Source organism: Arachis stenosperma, chromosome 10 (genome assembly GCF_014773155.1).
Source record: "Arachis stenosperma cultivar V10309 chromosome 10, arast.V10309.gnm1.PFL2, whole genome shotgun sequence".
NCBI classification, from domain to species: domain Eukaryota; kingdom Viridiplantae; phylum Streptophyta; class Magnoliopsida; order Fabales; family Fabaceae; genus Arachis; species Arachis stenosperma.
The window spans coordinates 81954054-81972831 of NC_080386.1; the positions used below are offsets into that span (position 1 = coordinate 81954054).

At 36.9% G+C, this 18778-nt stretch overlaps 1 pseudogene; it reads left to right on the plus strand.

The window, feature by feature from the left end:
• Positions 1 to 486: 486 nt before the first annotated feature.
• On the plus strand, positions 487 to 9679 carry LOC130954367 (acireductone dioxygenase 2-like; annotated as a pseudogene).
• The last annotated feature ends 9099 nt before the right edge of the window (positions 9680 to 18778 follow it).

Genomic DNA, 18778 nt, shown 5'->3' on the forward strand with positions numbered 1-18778 from the left:
CCATTCCCACCATCATACTCAAACACTTACATTCTGGTGGCAGTGGACTATGTATCTAAATGGGTAGAAGCAATTGCTACACCCACTAATGATACCAAGACTGTGCTGAAATTCCTCCAGAAAAACATTTTCAGCAGGTTTGGCGTCCCCAGAGTGCTAATCAGTGATGGGGGCACTCATTTCTGCAATAAACAGCTATACTCTGCTATGGTTAGATATGGAATCAGCCATAAAGTGGCAACTCCGTATCATCCACAGACAAATGGGCAAGCTGAAGTCTCTAACAGAGAGCTAAAAAGAATCCTGGAACGGACTGTAATGGCCCGAAGAAAGGATTGGGCAAAGAGCTTGGATGATGCTCTGTGGGCATACAGAACAGCATTCAAGACTCCTATAGGAACCTCTCCATACCAATTGGTGTATGGGAAGGCCTGTCATTTGCCTGTGGAACTGGAACATAAAGCCTACTGGGCAACCAGATTCCTAAACATGGATGCACAGTTAGCTGGTGAGAAAAGACTGCTCCAGCTAAATGAGCTAGAGGAGTTCAGACTCAATGCCTTTGAAAATGCAAAAATTTATAAGGAAAAGGCAAAGAAGTGGCATGACAAGAGATTGTCAACCAGAGTCTTTGAGCCAGGACAGAAAGTTCTGCTCTTCAACTCCAGGCTCAAACTATTTCCAGGAAAACTCAAGTCCCGGTGGAGGGGTCCGTATGTGATTACAGGAGTATCACCATATGGATATGTTGAGCTTCAGGATATTGATTCTGACAAGAAGTTCATTGTTAATGGACAGAGAATCAAGCACTATCTTGAAGGAAATTTTGAGCAGGAATGCTCAAAACTGAGACTTGAGTGATTCTCAGTGAAAGTCCAGCTAAAGACAGTAAAGAAGCGCTTGCTGGGAGGCAACCCAGTCATTAGGAAGGTGTATGATTAGTTCTTACAGAGGCAAGTATCAAAAATGAAGGAATTCACAGAGTTACAGAAGGATTCAGCTCAAAAAGCAGAGAAAATGAGCTTACTGGCGAAAAAACGCCAGTAAGGGGCATTTTGGGCGTTAAACGCCAGAATGGGCACCATTCTGGGCGTTTAACGCCAGTAATGGTACCATTTTGGGCGTTAAACGCCAGAATGGGCACCATTCTGGGCGTTTAACGCCAGGTGTGCAGCATCCTGGGCGTTTGGAAAAACGCCCAGTGATAAAGGATTTCTGGCGTTTAACGCCAGCCAGGGCACCTGGCTGGGCGTTAAACGCCCAAAAGGGGTAGCAAATGGGCGTTAAACGCCAGAATGGGTGCCATTCTGGGCGTTTAACGCCAGAAAGGTGGGGGGACCACATTTTTGTTTTCAACTCAATTTTTTTCAAACTTTCCTCTTTTTAACCATACTCTTCTACATAAATGCACTTCAACCTTTCATTATTCACTTTCAAATCTTCACAAATCAAAACCATTCTTCAAATCTATTTCAAATTAATCCCAAATCTTCTTCAAAAACTCACCCCTTTTCTCAATTTCTTTTCATATCTTCTCAAATTTCCTTTCAAATTTTTATTTTTATTTTTATTTTTTCGGAATATCTTCTCCCCTCCCATATAAATTCACGTTTGGGACCCCCTTTTACCCACACCATTCGAATTTTCTCTTCCTCCCCCTCTCTTCTCTCTTTCCTTTTGCTTGAGGACAAGCAAACCTCTAAGTTTGGTGTGCTTTTCCGTGATCACTAAGCCAAGATTCATCAATATCATGGCTCCTAAGGGAAAACAAACCAATTTAAGAGGCAAGAAAGAGAATAATCCAAAGAATCTTTGGAATGAAGAGAAGTTCTTAACCAAAGAACATGAAGACCATTATCATAAAATAATGGGTCTGAGGTCAGTGATCCCGGAAGTTAAATTTGATCTGAAAGAAGATGAATATCCGGGGATCCAAGAGCAAATTCGAAACAGAGGATGGGAAGTTCTAACCAATCCCGAAACAAAGGTTGGAAGGAACATGGTTCAGGAATTCTACTCAAATCTGTGGCTAACAGATAAGCAGAGAATGACTGGAACTGCTTACCATACCCATAGAACCATGGTCAGAGGGAAAGTTATATACTTCCATCTGGACAAAATAAGAGAAATATTCAAGTTGCCTCAACTGCAAGATGATCCTGATTCCTTTAATAGGAGGATGGTGAGAGTAGATAAGGGGTTGGATCAGGTTCTAGAGGACATATGCCTCCCTGGAACTAAGTGGATAACCAATTCTAAGGGTGTCCCAAACCAACTCAAGAGGGGAGACCTCAAACCAATTGCAAGAGGTTGGCTAGACTTTATTGGGCATTCCATATTGCCCACTAGCAACCGTTCTGAGGTCACCATCAAGAGAGCAGTGATGATTCATTGCATTATGCTTGGAAAAGAGGTGGAGGTCCATCATGTGATTGCCTGTGAGATTTACACAATTGCAAATAAGAATTCCACTGAAGCCAAATTGGCTTATCCAAGCTTGATTTCCTTGCTCTGTAAAGAGGCTGGGGTGAAGATGGGGGTAGATGAGTTCATACCCATTGAACACCCAATCACCAAGAAGTCAATGGAAGGACAAGTGCAAGACAACTCCATCAAGAGGAGGGCGCAGGAATTCCTCCCTGAATTCCCAAGAATTGACTACTGGTCCAACCTAGAAGCATCTATTAACAAGTTGCAAGAGACTATGGAGCAACTGAAGGAAGAACAGCAGAATCAGAACTGCATGCTCTGCAAATTGCTGAAGGAACAAGAGAAGCAGGGGCGTGAAATTCAAGAGATGAAACGCCAAAAGCTCTCCTCTCAAGCTGAGGGAGCATCCACTTCTCAAAATCAAGGTTGTTGAGTTCTAACTCTGTGAAAACCTCTATCATTAGGAGCCTATTATTTTTCGGTTTTTTTATTTATTATTTTTGGTCTCATTTTATATCTATATTTGAGCCTTGTTCTTAATTAATAAAATTTATAAAGTTTATGCCTTAAAGCTATGAATGTCCTATGAATCCATCACCTCTCTTAAAAGAAAAATGCTTTAATCACAAAAGAACAAGAAGTACAGGGTTTCGAAATTTATCTCTGAAACTAGTTGAATTAGTTTGATGTGGTGACAATACTTTTTGTTTTCTGAATGAATGCTTGAACAGTGCATATGTCTTTTGAATTTGTTGTTTTAAGAATGTTAAAGTTGTTGGCTCTTGAAAGAATGAGGAGAAAGAGAACTGTTATTGAGGATCTGAAAAATCATCAAATTGATTCTTGAAGCAAGAAAAGCAGTAAAAAAAAAAAAATTTTCGAAAAAAAAAAGAAAGAAAAAGAAAAAGAAAAAGAAAAGAAAAAAAGAGAAGGAAATAAAGTTGTGATCCAAGGCAACAAGAGTGTGCTTAAGGACCCTGGACACCTCTAATTGGGGACTTTAGCAAAGCTGAGTCACAATCTAAAAAGGTTCACCCAATTATGTGTCTGTGGCATGTATGTATCCGGTGGTAATACTGGAAGACAGAGTGCTTTGGGCCACAGCCAAGACTCATACACTGGCTATGTTCAAGAATCAATATACTTAACTAGGAGAATCATTAACACTATCTAAGTTCTGAGTTATTATAGATGCCAATCATTCTGAACTTCAAAGGATAGAGTGAGATGCCAAAACTGTTCGGAGGCAAAAAGCTACTAGTCCCGCTCATCTAATTGGAGCTGTGTTTCTTTGATATTTTGGAGTCTATAGTATATTCTCTTCTTTTTATCCTATTTGATTTTCAGTTGCTTGGGGACAAGCAACAATTTAAGTTTGGTGTTGTGATGAGCGGATAATTTGTATGCTTTTTGGCATTGTTTTTAGTATGTTTTTAGTATCTTTTAGTTAGTTTTTAGTATATTTCTATTAGTTTTTAATTAAAATTCACTTTTCTGGACTTTACTATGAGTTTGTGTGTTTTTCTGTGATTTCAGGTATTTTCTGACTGAAATTGAGGGTCCTGAGCAAAAATCTGATCCAGAGACTGAAAAGGACTGCAGATGCTGTTGGATTCTGACCTCCCTGCACTCGAAGTGGATTTTCTGGAGCTACAGAAGCCCAATTGGCGCGCTCTCAACGGCATTGGAAAGTAGACATCCTGGGCTTTCCAGCAATATATAATAGTCCATACTTTGCCCAAGATTTGATGGCCCAAACCGGCGCTCAAAGTCACCTACAGAAATTCCAGCGTTAAACGCCGGAACTGGCATAAAATTTGGAGTTAAACGCCCAAACTGGCATGAAAGCTGGCGTTTAACTCCAGAAAAGGTCTCTACACGAAATTCCTTCATTGCTCAGCCCAAGCACACACCAAGTGGGCCCGGAAGTGGATTTTTCTGTCATTTACTCAATTCTGTAAACCTTAGGACACTAGTTTACTACTTATAGGATCTTTTGACATTGTATCCGTACCTTATGACCTCATAACAATTTGTACACGTTTCTTTCCACAGTATGAGCCTCTAAACCCCATGGTTGGGGGTGAGGAGCTCTGCTGTGTCTTGATGGATTAATGCAATTACTACTGTTTCTTATTCAATCATGCTTGCTTCCATTCTAAGATAACACTTGTTCTTAATCCGGATGAATGTGATGATCCGTGACAATCATCATCATTCTCAACCATGAACACGTGCCTGACAACCACCTCTGTTCTATCTTAGATTGAGTAGTTATCTCTTGGATTCTTTAATCGGAATCTTCGTGGTATAGGCAGGACCTGATGGCAGCATTCAAGAGAATCCGGAAGGTCTAAACCTTGTCTGTGGTATTCTGAGTAGGATTCAATGATTGAATGACTGTGATGTGCTTCAAACCTGTAACCTACTGGGCGTTAGTGACAGACGCAAAAGAGGGATTCTATTCCGGTAGGGGAGGGAACCAAACCGGTGATTGGCAGTACTGTGACAGAGTGCGTGCATTAGCTTTCACTGCGAGGATGGGAGGTAGCCATTGACAACGGTGAAACCCTACACGAGCTTGCCATGGAAGGAGACTTGCGTGTTTGATGAAGAAGACAGTAGGAAAGCAGAGATTCAGAAGATGGAGCATCTCCAAACCTCAACCCATTCTCCATTACTGCAATACAAGTAACCATTACATGTTCTTTTGCTTTTTACAATCAATCCTGATAATTTCTGATATCCTGACTAAGATTTACAAGATAACCATAGCTTGCTTCAAGCCGACAATCTCCGTGGGATCGACCCTTGCTCACGCAAGGTATTACTTGGACGACCCAGTGCACTTGCTGGTTAGTTGTGCGGGATTGCAAAAGTGTTATTGCAATTTCGTGCACCAGTCCCTTATAGGTATCATTCCACTCCTAATGCATATCAATCTAATGGATGTGGTGACCCTCATTGTGGTTGTCAACAACCGCCACCATATGCCTATGAACCACCCCCTCAACATGGTTTTAAACTACCTTACTCACAAGTCCCCTACCACCAAACACCTCCATATGACCCTAACTCATATCCACCATACCAACCATCATATGAACCATGCTTAGAGCCACCACTATTCCAATACCAATACTTTCATGAACCACAATTTTCTCATACACCACCTCAAAACTTTTACCAATATGAACCACCTTCCAACTACAATACCTTTCCATCAAATAATGAACCCTCTCTTCTACCACCGCCCCCCAATGAAGTCCTTATGCTAGAACTAAGAGATCTTGGTTCTCATACCCAAAGGCAACAAGAGGGGACAAAAAAGGAGTTTAAGGAGTTAGAAGCCAAGTTGGCTATCATGACGGAAGCCGTTAGCAACATATTCTCATCCTGCCTAAGCTTGCGCGATCAAGGCACTCCCATTGTTGAATGTGGAGAAGAAATCAAGGAGCATAGTGAGGGAGTGAGTTTGGAGCTTCAAGGTGAAGAAGAGGAATTAAAGCATGATTTGCATCAAGTGGAGGAAGTTGAAGTTATTGATGTTAAGGAAGTGGATAATGAGTTGAGGGAAATTGATCAAGAAGTGGATTCCATCATTAGTGATTTTTTGTCCACATTGATCAATCCCCTTGATGATCTTGGTGTGCCTTCTTCCATTGGACCGGAAAGTGATGTTAAGGAGGATGTACAACCTCCAAGGCATTTGTTAAGTAATGAAGGATTGGAAGAAGTTAAGCAATTGACAAGCCTTGTTATTGAAGAAAATTCTGCACCGACCAATGTGCTGTCGAAGATTGTTAAATCATCCTCACTGTGTTGTGAATTTGATGTTGAGGAGGCCAATGCACAACCTCCGACACAAGACTTAAGAAATGAGGAATGTAAAGAAGAGGTTGGTGAGTAAGGAATTGAAATTGAAGTTGCTTGTCAAGAAGTGGAGGAGTTTGAAGAAGAGTACAAGGGAGAAGACATTGCATTGTCCAAGTGTGGGGAGGTCCCCCTTCCTAAGTTACCATCATCCTTTACACCATGCAAGTGGGTAAATCTCTTATCTCTAAGCTTCGTCATTCCACTTGAATATGGGTTGCTTGAAACGGATGGTCAATTTAGAGCTCTTTGTGGAGTTAGGAGTAGAGGAAAGTTATGTAGTGGTTGGCAAAATGATGTCAAGCTCATTAAGGTTAAACCCTCAGGGCCTAGTCCCCAAGGTTGGAGGAATGATAAATTGCATGGGTCTAGGAAGATGTTTTGGTGCCTACTTGAGAATTCAAATCACTTGCCACCCAAACGGAATTGCCTTGATCAACATGAAAATGGGTGTAGAAACAAGATATCGGATCCAGGAATATGTGAAGATCAATTTTGGGAACCCTTAGCTTGTGTGGAACTTCATCAAGGCTTCGTGCTATTAATTGTGAATTTTGAAGCCTATTGGAAGTCCAAGCATTGGTAGAAGTTCGAGGATGAATTCAAGCACAAGCCACCTTGATAAGGAGCCTCCCAAATGTCCAACTTAAAGACTTAAAATAAAAGTGCTAGGTGGGAGACACCCTACCATGGTAACTTCTTTCCATTCTCTTGTAGATATAATCAATGAATGAATTGAGTTTCCATTGTAGGTAGTTTGCTTTGATTTCCATACTCTCTACATTGCTTTGATTGGGAGGATTGTTTGTTGGTTTAGAACTATACTTGCAACGAGATCTCATTGAGAACTTCTCTACCGACAAATTCAAATTAAGAGATACTTACAAGGAATTAAGCTAGAATCCATAATCAAAACTTGAACTATAAAATTCTACAAAACCCTAATTAAGAACCCTAAGGAAATTGAGAGAAAAACCTAAACTAAACTACCTAAAACTACTCCTAAGTATGTTGTATAATGTATTGTAGTGTATGGTGTGATATGGTGTTGCTTCCCCCTTCATATATGCTCCAAAGCCTTCAGAAATGGGCCAAAAAGCCCCTCAAATTGTGAGTCACGTGACTTTTTAATGAAATCACGCGCTGGTACCTGTGCGTACGCACAAATGTGTACGTACGCACACATGCTGATTTTCCTCTTGTGCGTACGCATAGAAGTTGTACATGGGCACACTTGCTGATTTCCATTTTATGCATGGGCACAGGTGCTGATTTTGACACTTGTGCGTAGGCACAGATGGTGTGCGTGGGCACACTCTGAAATGCTTTTCTCCTTTATTTTCTTCATCTTTTCTCCCAATTCCATGCTTTTCTTCCACTCTTATCAAGCCATTCCAACCTATTACACCTGAAATCACTCATCAAAACCATCAAGGTATCGAATGGAATGAAAGTGGAATAAAATTGATTAAATTAAGCACAAAATAGCATGTTTTCACAATTGGACATAATTTAGAGAGAAAACATAAAAGCATGCTATTTAGGTGAATAAATGTGGTTTTATAATGAAATCCACTCAACTCAAACTAAAATTCATCATCGAATATGGATTCATCAATATGTTTAGTTTACCTTCTTTGAATTTTAATTTATATTTAAACTCTTTTCTCAAGAATGGTAAGCAACAATAATCGAGTTCAAGATTAATTGGTCAAAAAGACTTTGATACTATGTCATGAGTTATCTCCCGAAAAGGTTTATTAGTTTAAGTTGTAAGCTAAAGTCTCAAGAATGAATTTAGTGTGTAATGAAGTTAGTATTTTTTTGCATTCTACCAGTAGACCATCTTTTATTGCATTTGGATTTTCTTTTTTTAGTTATCTCATGTCAGTGAAATTTTATATAAGTTATCTTCTTTTTCTGTCGTGAATAGAGTAATTAAAAATTTCTATCCAAATAATGAAATAATATATTTTCTTGTTTAAGATTCTAGATTTCTGATCCTGTTTTTGCAGTATGTGCCCCATGCAGAAGATTCTGTCCTTGAAATTGTTGTAGACTCTAGATCAGATGTAAGTTGACTTTATGCTGTTATCTTCTAGCTTTTAGGTCTTTTAGTTTGCTAGTCAAACTCCATTTTTTATGATTGCATATTCCCTCCCACCATTATTTTCCATGCTTCAAAGTTTAATGTGAGTCAATTCTTGAGCATTTGTTTCTGATTTCTAATTGCAAGTCTTTTTAATTAGCTATTTGAAATTTTTTATTTGTTTAATTAAGCATGCAGAAAATTAAGCATACATTTCCTAATTAATTTCATTTCATTCCAATTGAACCTGTCAATTCTTTTGTTAATTATTTGATAGAAACTTTTGGGAGGTACTTCTCCTATATTTAGCCTTGAGATTCTATCTTACGTACCTTTTATAGTTGTTATAGTACTATGGCAAACAAGAAAGACAAAGCTTTAATGTCAATCATCTCCATGAGAGATATCATCTATGAACAAGAAGAGCAAATTGAATTAGATCCTCTTCCAACCCAATTAATATTATCTGTGAAGAAAAGTAGAGGATTGAAAGGTGGTTCTATAATTAATATCATTGGTGAGCTAGAGAATACTGCATCAAACCCTTCACATATTTGGTGGTAGGCTATCAGTTATAGTTGTGTTATTGAGGACTTTTATGGTAACACTGTTTACACTCACATATTTGTCTTTATTATGTTAACATTCCAGAACTTGGAGTGCTTAGCTAGATGTTAGATGCTGATAACTATGAAACAAATCCAGAGCTAAAAAAGATTTATGAAAAACGCGGTTACCCCTACATGGTTTGTTATGCCAATGTTCATTTCCATAATTTCATGTGCCACACTCTCATTTAGAACTAACTCCTAAACTCAAAATAAATAACTATATGCAAATAAGAATGGATAAAATGCAAAAACATGACTTTATGATCATCTAAATAATGCACGGGTCATGTCAAATATGTGCATCTTAAAATTCTTGCTGTTTGTTAATGCCTCTTTTACAAATTGACTTGAGGCACATTTTCTGCAAGATGTCTGTGAGGTCTGCCCAGAGAAATTGCCAAACTATGAAGAGAAGATCAAAAGCTTCTTTGAAGAGCATCTTCACACCAATAAGGAGATCCGCTATTATGTTGCTGGAAGTGGTAGGTGCAATTTTCTTTTGTTTTTCATTGTTCTCCGTCAATACCTAGTGACTTTCTTCACCATGTTGCGTTGCTAAAGCCTAAATATTTACTTCTTCACCTTAGGGTACTTTGATGTGAGGAATTGTAATGATGGTTGGATTCGTACATGGGTGAAGTAAGGAGGACTAATCATCTTACCTGTTGGAATTTAACTGATTGCTAAACTTTTTGTTAGTTGTATTCTTGGACATCTCTTAAGAATTAAGGTGATGATTTGATACTTTTCCGTTTCATGCTTGTTCCGGTTTATTTTTAATTTTGTTCCAAAAAATTGCTTGCAGAAGAAGAGTAGCATTATTCTAATATGATCGTAGTGTGCGTTTCAATGTTTTAGACTTGTTTATAATAATAAAGAACAAGAAATTCATTTTGTATAACTAAAATTTTCACACTTATGCATTTGAAATATTTAGGGTCTTAGAGAGAAAGTGGCAACAGCACCTAGTGCTCCACCTACTACAACACCACAGCCTGCCCAGTGAGTATTACAGCTTATGATTATGCAATAGTTGTAATTTGTGTATGGTGTTTCTTTAATTAAATATTCAAATGTATATCTTTTGTGTAGAGAACCAAATAAATCCAAAAAGTAACAATTAGCATTTCTAGTTTAAAGATGGTGAATCTTTGATGGTTCTAAGTTCTAAAAGTATACCCTCTCATATATCAACTGAATTTGATAATGTAAGTCCAATTTTCCCCTTCATATATTGGTTACTATTTTTCAATGTTTCTTCTAATTCTCACTTCTTTGTTGAAAGTTCTATATTTTTATTTTCTTTACTGATCCCCATACTCATTCACTCTTGGCTCGCCATCTTCATTGTCTTTTTCAGGCTTTGGGTCTCATTCTGCTTTCCCTCACTCCATTTCAGCCGTTCTAGTCTCGTTCTTCTCTTGCTCACCCTCACCACACGCTACCCGTCACTGGTTGTTGTCAATTCTGGTAAGGTTTGTTCTGCTAGCTTTTTATTGATGAGCGGATAAATTGTACGCTTTTTGGCATTGTTTTTAGTATGTTTTTAGTATGATCTAGTTAGTTTTTGGTATATTTTTATTAGTTTTTAGTTAAAATTCACTTTTCTGGACTTTACTATGAGTTTGTGTGTTTTTCTGTGATTTCAGGTATTTTCTGGCTGAAATTGAGGGACCTGAGCAAAAATCTGATTCAGAGACTGAAAAGGACTACAGATGCTGTTGGATTCTGACCTCCCTGCACTCGAAGTGGATTTTCTGGAGCTACAGAAGCCCAATTGGCGCGCTCTCAACGGCGTTGGAAAGTAGACATCCTGGGCTTTCCAGCAATATATGATAGTCCATACTTTGCCTAAGATTTGATGGCCCAAACCGGCGTTCAAAGTCACCTTCAGAATTCCCAGCGTTAAACGCCGGAACTGGCACCAAAATGGGAGTTAAACGCCCAAACTGGCATAAAAGCTGGCGTTTAACTCCAAGAAGAGTCTCTACACGAAAATGCTTCAATGCTCAGCCCAAGCACACACCAAGTGGGCCCGGAAGTGGATTTTTATGTCATTTACTAACCTTTGTAATTCTTAGGCTACTAGTTCCCTATAAGTAGGACCTTTTACTATTGTATTTTCATCTAGGGACATCGAGTTCTTAGATCATTTGGGGGCTGGCCTCACGGCCATGCCTAGACCTTATTCTTATGTATTTTCAACGGTGGAGTTTCTACACACCATAGATTAAGGTGTGGAGCTCTGCTGTACCTCGAGTATTAATGCAATTACTATTGTTCTTCTATTTAATTCCGCTTGTTCTTGTTCCAAGATATCACTTGTTCTTCAACTTGATGAATGTGATGATCCGTGACACTCATCATCATTCTCACCTATGAACGTGTGACTGACAACCACCTCCGTTCTACCTTAGATTGGGTGAATATCTCTTGGATTCCTGATACACGATGCATGGTTGATCGCCTGACAACCGAGTGCTCGCCTGACAAACGAGCCAGCCATTCCGTGAGATCAGAGTCTTCGTGGTATAGGCAAGAACTGATGGCGGCATTCAAGAGAATCCGGAAGGTCTAACCTTGTCTGTGGTATTCTGAGTAGGATTCAATGATTGAATGACTGTGACGTGCTTCAAACTCCTGAGGGCGGGGCGTTAGTGACAGACGCAAAAGAATCACTGGATTCTATTCCGGCCTGATCGAGAACCGACAGATGGATAGCCGTGCTGTGACAGGGTGCGTTGAACATTTCCACTGAGAGGATGGGAGGTAGCCACTGACAACAGTGAAACCCTTGCATAAGCTTGCCATGGAAAGGAGTAAGAAGGATTGGATGAAGACAGTAGGAAAGCAGAGAGACGGAAGGGACAAGCATCTTCATACGCTTATCTGAAGCTCTCACCAATAATATACATAAGTATCTCTATCTTTATCTTTATGTTTTATTCATATATCATCTATACCCATTTGAGTCTGCCTGACTAGGATTTACAAGGTGACCATAGCTTGCTTCATACCAACAATCTCCGTGGGATCGACCCTTACTCGCGTAAGGTTTATTACTTGGACGACCCAGTGCACTTGCTGGTTAGTTGTGCAAAGTTGTGTTTATGCCATGGTATTGAGCACCAAGTTTTTGGGGCCATTACTAGGGATTATTTGAGTTGTGAAAAGTAGTGATCACAATTTCGCACACCATTTATCTTGTAATTTTCTTAATTAGTGACATTTGTGGTGTCTTGCTATTTGCTAAGATATGGTTGTTAAATACTTAAACTGTGCAGTATATTTAGTAAAATTTGCTCAAAAACGCAAGAACTATGAGAGGAAAGGAATGTCTTGTTACAGTTGGAATTAGTTGTCAAACAGCTCTGAAAGTCAAGGTATTGATATTATTTTAAAATTTGTTATTTTGAGTGTGTTCTGTTAAAGAGTTCTTCAAATTTGAGCAATATTAACAACGTGTGTGACTTTCCTCTGATAATGGAAAAACTGTCCTTCCAACTCTGCTATCTATTTATGATGATTACTTTTTTCTTCCTGTGATTTATTTGCAATGAGGAGAATGTATATTTACTTTGCAGGGTTGGATTTGTTATTCTCTACATCTTAATAAGTGAATGCTTTTCTTGCCTATATCTTAACAAGAACATTCATTAGGACTTCCATCTCTGCTGTCAGATCCTAGTGCTAAGATACCAGAGGAGGCATTGGTATACATATTTGGCGAAGCTAGAAGAACCACACCATCAATTCTCTATTTACCACAATTTGATGTTTGGTGGGAAACTGTAAGTGCATATTTTAATTATTTGTATGTTAAATGGAAATGATCTCCCTGCCCAAAATTTATATTTTGTACGCATGTGTTCACCTATGTTGTGGGGCTGCTTCAATGCCACTTGAGTTTGATTGGTTTCGTAATCATGCAGGTTCATGAACAACTCAGAGCTATTCTCCTGACTTTGCTAGACGAATTGCTATCTGACATGTCTATCCTTCTACTGGGAACATCCACAGTTGTGCAAGCAGAAGTTGAAGATGTACCACATTCAGTTTTTCCTTATCGTTCAGTGTATGTTTGATCTAATTCACAATAAAACACTGATCTTTTATATAAAATGTTCATAGAGTTTAAGTGCTATAAGTATTTTTTTTCTTTTCTCATTTTATTTGCATCACGAAGCAAACTTGTACAATGATTATTGATTAATGAAAGAGGTTATAAAAATTTTATTTTGTAAATTTGTGAATTTAATGAAATATTTCATGTTGTAGTAATTAATTTTAGTATATTTATATTGTATATAATATAAAATAAAAAATAGTATAATATAACTAAAAAAATGTTACTAAAGATCTTTTGTAACATTTTTTAAATATTACAAAAATATCTATAGTAACATTTTTTTAAGTGTTACAATATCTATTTTAACATTTTTTAAGTGTTACAAAAAATATCTATGGTAACTTTTTTTTTAAGTGTTACAAAATATATCTATTGTAACATTTTTACTAATGTTATTAAATCTTTAGAAAAATATTAGTAAAACTCTTTAGTAACATAGAGTCTATTTAACATTTGTTAAAATATTACTAATATACATAGGTAACATTTTAATATGATTTGGTAATATTTTTTAAATATTAGTAAAAGTCAAGTATGTAGTAGTGTTGTTGTACATATAAAGATTATTTAGTGTGCGATTGATTTGAAATAAAATGAATTAATTATTTTTTTTAGTATATAAAGATTATTGTATGTGTCACTTATGCGAATATTAGTTGACTTTAAGGGAGATTTATATTTGGCCTAGTTATATATACACAGTAATAATATTTGAGTAATAGAGAATTAAGATGATGCTAATTATTTATGCAAACAATAATCGATCTAAAGAAAGTTTATTGTTTGATCAAATAATAAGCATTGTCCACTTTTGTTTATTTTGTATTAATTATGCGGTCAATAATCAACTCAAAGGAAGGTTATTATTTGGCCAATTAATAGAAAATATATGCAGTAATAAATAGGTTGCAGAGTTTAAGTTTTCATGTGTGCATTTAGTTGGTCCAAAGAAAGGCTCAATATGTGATAGAAATTTTTGACAATATTTAATTACTGCAATGAGCGTACTCACTTACAGTTAATTTTTCTATCTAAAGATTGAAAATTAATGTTGTTCTAGATATCTCAATATGGATATTTTTTTCATTATTTAACTAATATTACTACAATTTTTTTCTTATGCTTCAGCTATTAATATTTTTGCATAAGTTAGCAATATTCCTATGTTAAATGGTACAAACTTTAAGGTTTAGAAAGATACAATGGAGATTGTCCTTAGTTGTATGGATCTGGATAAAGCTCTTCAAGAGGAGAATCCTACTTCCACTATAGAAAATCCCAATGAGGTTAAAATAAAAAACGGGAGAGATCCGTCGAATGGGCATTATAATTATGAAATGCTCCATTCCTAAAGCATTTCGGGACTCAATTATTGAGAATAAAGATGTCAAAAAGTTCCTAAAAGATGTTGAAATTTTTTTTACTAAGAATGAAAAGGCGAAGGCAAGTAAACTTTTGAGCAAATTTGTTCCCATCAAATATAAAGGTAAAGAGAAGGCAAGGGAGTATATTATAGAAATGTCTAATCTTGCTCCCAAATTAAAAGCACTAAAATTAGACTTGTCGGAGGATTTACTCGTGCACTTCATTTAGATATCTTTTCTTGCACACTTTGGGAAATTCAAAGTGGGTTATAACACTCTAAAAGATACTTAGTCCTTAAATGAGCTTATATCTCATTGTGTGCAAGAAGAAAATAAGCTATAGCGAGATAAGACTGAAAGTGCTCATATAATTTCTATTTTAAGTATAAAACAAAGTATGATACTACTATGGATGCACCTTCTCAACAGAAAAATGCTAAGAAACAGGATCAAGTCTCAAACTATTTCTTTTGTAAGAAGGTCGAACACGTGAAGAAGGATTGTGCCAAATATGTCATTTGACATGCAAAAAAGGGTATGATTCTTACTTTCATTTGTTCTTAAGCTAGTTTAAGTTATGCACATGTTGATACTTAGTGGGTAGAATTTGCTGCTACTACTCATATAAGTGTTACTATGTAGGGTTGTTTGTGGAGCCGACCGTCAAGTCATGCTAAAAGACACATCTATATGGCAGGTGGCAATATAGTTGTAGTAGAAGCTATAAGAACCTTTGGATTATGTTCTACAAATGAATTTTATTTGGATTTGTTTGAGAATTTTATATACCGCCGTTTAGATGGAATCTAGTTTCTATTTTTTGTTTGGACAAATCAGATTATTTTTTTTTCGTTCGTAAATAATTGATGCGTGAGCATCTTATCTATATTTTCTATTTATTTTAGATACAAATTAAGTGAGTTTTAATCTTATTTTAGTGTTTGAAACCTCTTTGGATACTACTTTGAGTTGTTTTGGTGTTTTAATTATTTCAGGTGAAGTTCGGATCAGTTTGGCAGAGTTCATGTGCAAGAAAAGAGGAAGAATTCAAATCTGCCAAGCCGGTGCTAAACACAGACCTGAACGTTTAGCTCCAGCAACTCAGCGGCACTAGGGAGCTTTCCGCCTACTAGGGCATTAAACGTCAAGTTGGTGTTTAGCACTAGCAAGCCAAAGATGAATGGAAACCTTCAGCCAACAAGGGCGCTAAATGCTGGATCTGGCATTTAGCGCCAATGATCCGGATCACATTCTCACTAATGAAGTATCTTTAGTTGGATTTAGCTTTTAATTACTCTATTTTATTTTAATTACAAATAAAATCTTTTAGGTTTAAAATTTATTATTTTATTTTAGTTTTAAATCGAATTAGGTTAGATATAAAAGGAAAAAGATTCTATCGTGAAGGAGGATCTTCTCACTTCCGCATTTTCACATTTTTTCTGAATCCTAGTTTTCTCTCTGAGTCATGAGCCACTAAACCTCCTTGGTTAAGGTTAGGAGCTCTGTTTATTTCTATGAATTAAGACTATTATTATTCTATTTTAATTAATCTATTGATTTAGTTTCAAGGACTAATTTCGTTCTTTATCTTATGAATCTGGGTAGATAGGAAGAATAACCCTTATTATATAGAATTTGGATCCTCTAAATTTTAGATTTTCACTTTAAAAGATAAAGTGAGATCTCTCACCATTGAATGTTTTCTCTCTCATATTTTCTCTCGGTCCCACCTATAAAATAAATGGTGATAGATCATACTTCACCCTCTAAAGTAAAATTCAAAATTTAGATGATCTAATTCCTATAATATATGCATTCTTGTGATTCTTAGAAGAGTTATCTCACTTGAACACTAGCTTGAAATTAAATTCCTCCTAAATTGCTAATTACTTGGACTTAACAGAATATGTGACAAATAATCCTCTTATATCTGGGTAATTAGAGTTTTTGTGGCCAATAAACTAGAATTGAACAAAACCCTTTAATCGAAATTAAGTGACTAAGACATTAGCAATTGATTAGGTTAGAGGAGATTACATCACTAAGGAATTAGGGTTTAGTCAATTACAGTTTGCCATGAAATGAATCTTGCATGATTAAAATAGTTGGTAAGAAAACTTAATCCAGACGAATAAATAACTCCGAAACCTTAGCTGCCTTCTCACATATATTTCACACAAATATCACTGTTTGTGTTCTCTACTTTTTGAATTACTGTTTAATACTTTTGAAGTCCAAAACATCACTTTCTGCTTGCCTGACTAAGTGAGTCATTTGACCATTATTGCTCAGTCCATCAATCCTCGTGGGATCGACCCTCACTCACCTAAGGTATTACTTAGTACGACCCAGTGCACTTGCTGATTCAGTTGTGGTCATTCTAATTCCTCCACCAAGTTTTCTGCGTCGTTGCTGGGGATTGACTGTGATTGACAACTAATTGTTGTCTGATTACTTAGATTAGGTATTTTTAAATTTTAGTTTTTATTGGTCTTTGCTCTTTAAATTTTTGAAATTCTAGCTTTATTTTAGTTAAAAAAAATTTTCCTTAATTTTCGAAATTAAGTTTGGTGTCCCCTTTAGTGATTCGTTTTATTTTGTCTGATTAATCTTATTTTCAGTTATTTTCAAATTTAGTGTTTTTTTTCTTAGTAATTTTTGAAATTTTAGTATATTTAATTAGTTCATTCTATTTTTTTATTTTACACAAGATACCTCACTGGGAATTCTCTGCACTTTGACATAGAGAATCTCACTTTTCTTTGTTTTCTATCTGTTTATGAGAAGGAACAGCGACAAAGAACCCCTTTTAGAGTTTGATCTTGAGATTAAGAGAACTGTAAGAAGACATTTCTAGCAGGCTAGAGCTTATAGGGCTACTGAAAATCTCAGGGATAACTCTCAAAAAGAAGTTGAAGAGTCCACTATGGAGCTCAACAACAACAACAAAAACACGTTTAATGCTAATGTTGTTGATCCGAATGCAAATGGGCAACCTATGAAGACCCTTGCCTCTTACACTGCTCCTAGCCCGGATTTCTATAGGAATAGCATTGTTGTACCCCCTGTTGCTACAAACAACTTTGAGCTGAAGTTTCAGTTGATCTCTCTAGTGCAGTAAACCTGCCAGTTTCACGGAGTCCCGCAAGAAGATTCCAACTTATTCATATCTAATTTCCTGCAGATCTGTGATACTGTGAAGACTAATGGAGTGAATCCTGATGTCTACAAGCTACTTCTCTTCGTATTTGCTGTGAGAGATAGAGCAAAGCAGTGACTTGATACTCAATCCAATAAGAGCTTGGACACTTGGGATAAGGTGGTCAACAGGTTTCTAACCAAGTTCTTTCCTTCTCAGAAGCTGGTTAAGTTGAGAACGGATGTTCAGACCTTCAGGCAAAGAGAGGGAGAGTCTCTCTATGAAGTCTGGGAAAGGTACAAATAGATGCTCAGGAAGTGTCCTCTTGATATGTTCTGGGACTGGCTTAAAGTCCAAATATTCTATGATGGAGTCTCTGAGACCGTCAAGATGTCTCTAAACAATTTTGTAGGAGGGTCGCTCCATATGAAAAAGACCCCTGATGAGGCCATGGAGCTGATTGAGATGGTTGCTAACAACCAATATTTATACTCTTCTAAGAGGGCCTCTGTGAAGAAAGGAGTAATGAAGTTGAATGCACTAGATTCTATTCTTGCGCAGAATAAGGATATGTCTCAACAAATCAATACTCTTACACAATATTTGAGTGAAATACAAGTCTCAGCCGTTAATGCTTAAGATACTTCCTATGATATGAGTGGTGGCTTCCTTTAAAGTGAAACTTATGACTATGGCTAGTATATTCCTGAACAGGTTAACTACATGGGATACTCCTCCAGACCCTCCAACAATGACCTCTACTACAAGACTTTTAATCAAGGGTGGAGAAATCAACCAAACTTTGGGTGCAGAGAACAACCTAAGAAGCAGTAACCAAATTTTATCAATAGCTCTCAAGGCAGTTTCAATCAAAGTTATTTCAAAAACCACCTGTTCTAACATGCTCAACCTCAGAGTGCCCCTGACTTGGCATCTATTGTTGTAGAACTCGCAAAGAATAAAAAAATTTCATGCAGAAAATTAGAGCCTCACTTAGAAACTTGGAGACTCAAATGAGTCAGTTAAGCAAGCAAGCACCGGAGAGGCCTCCTAATACTCGTCCTAGTTACACGGCACCTAATCCAAAAGAAGAGTGCCAGGCCATTCAATTAAGAAGTGGTAAGATAGCGGGATCAGAGA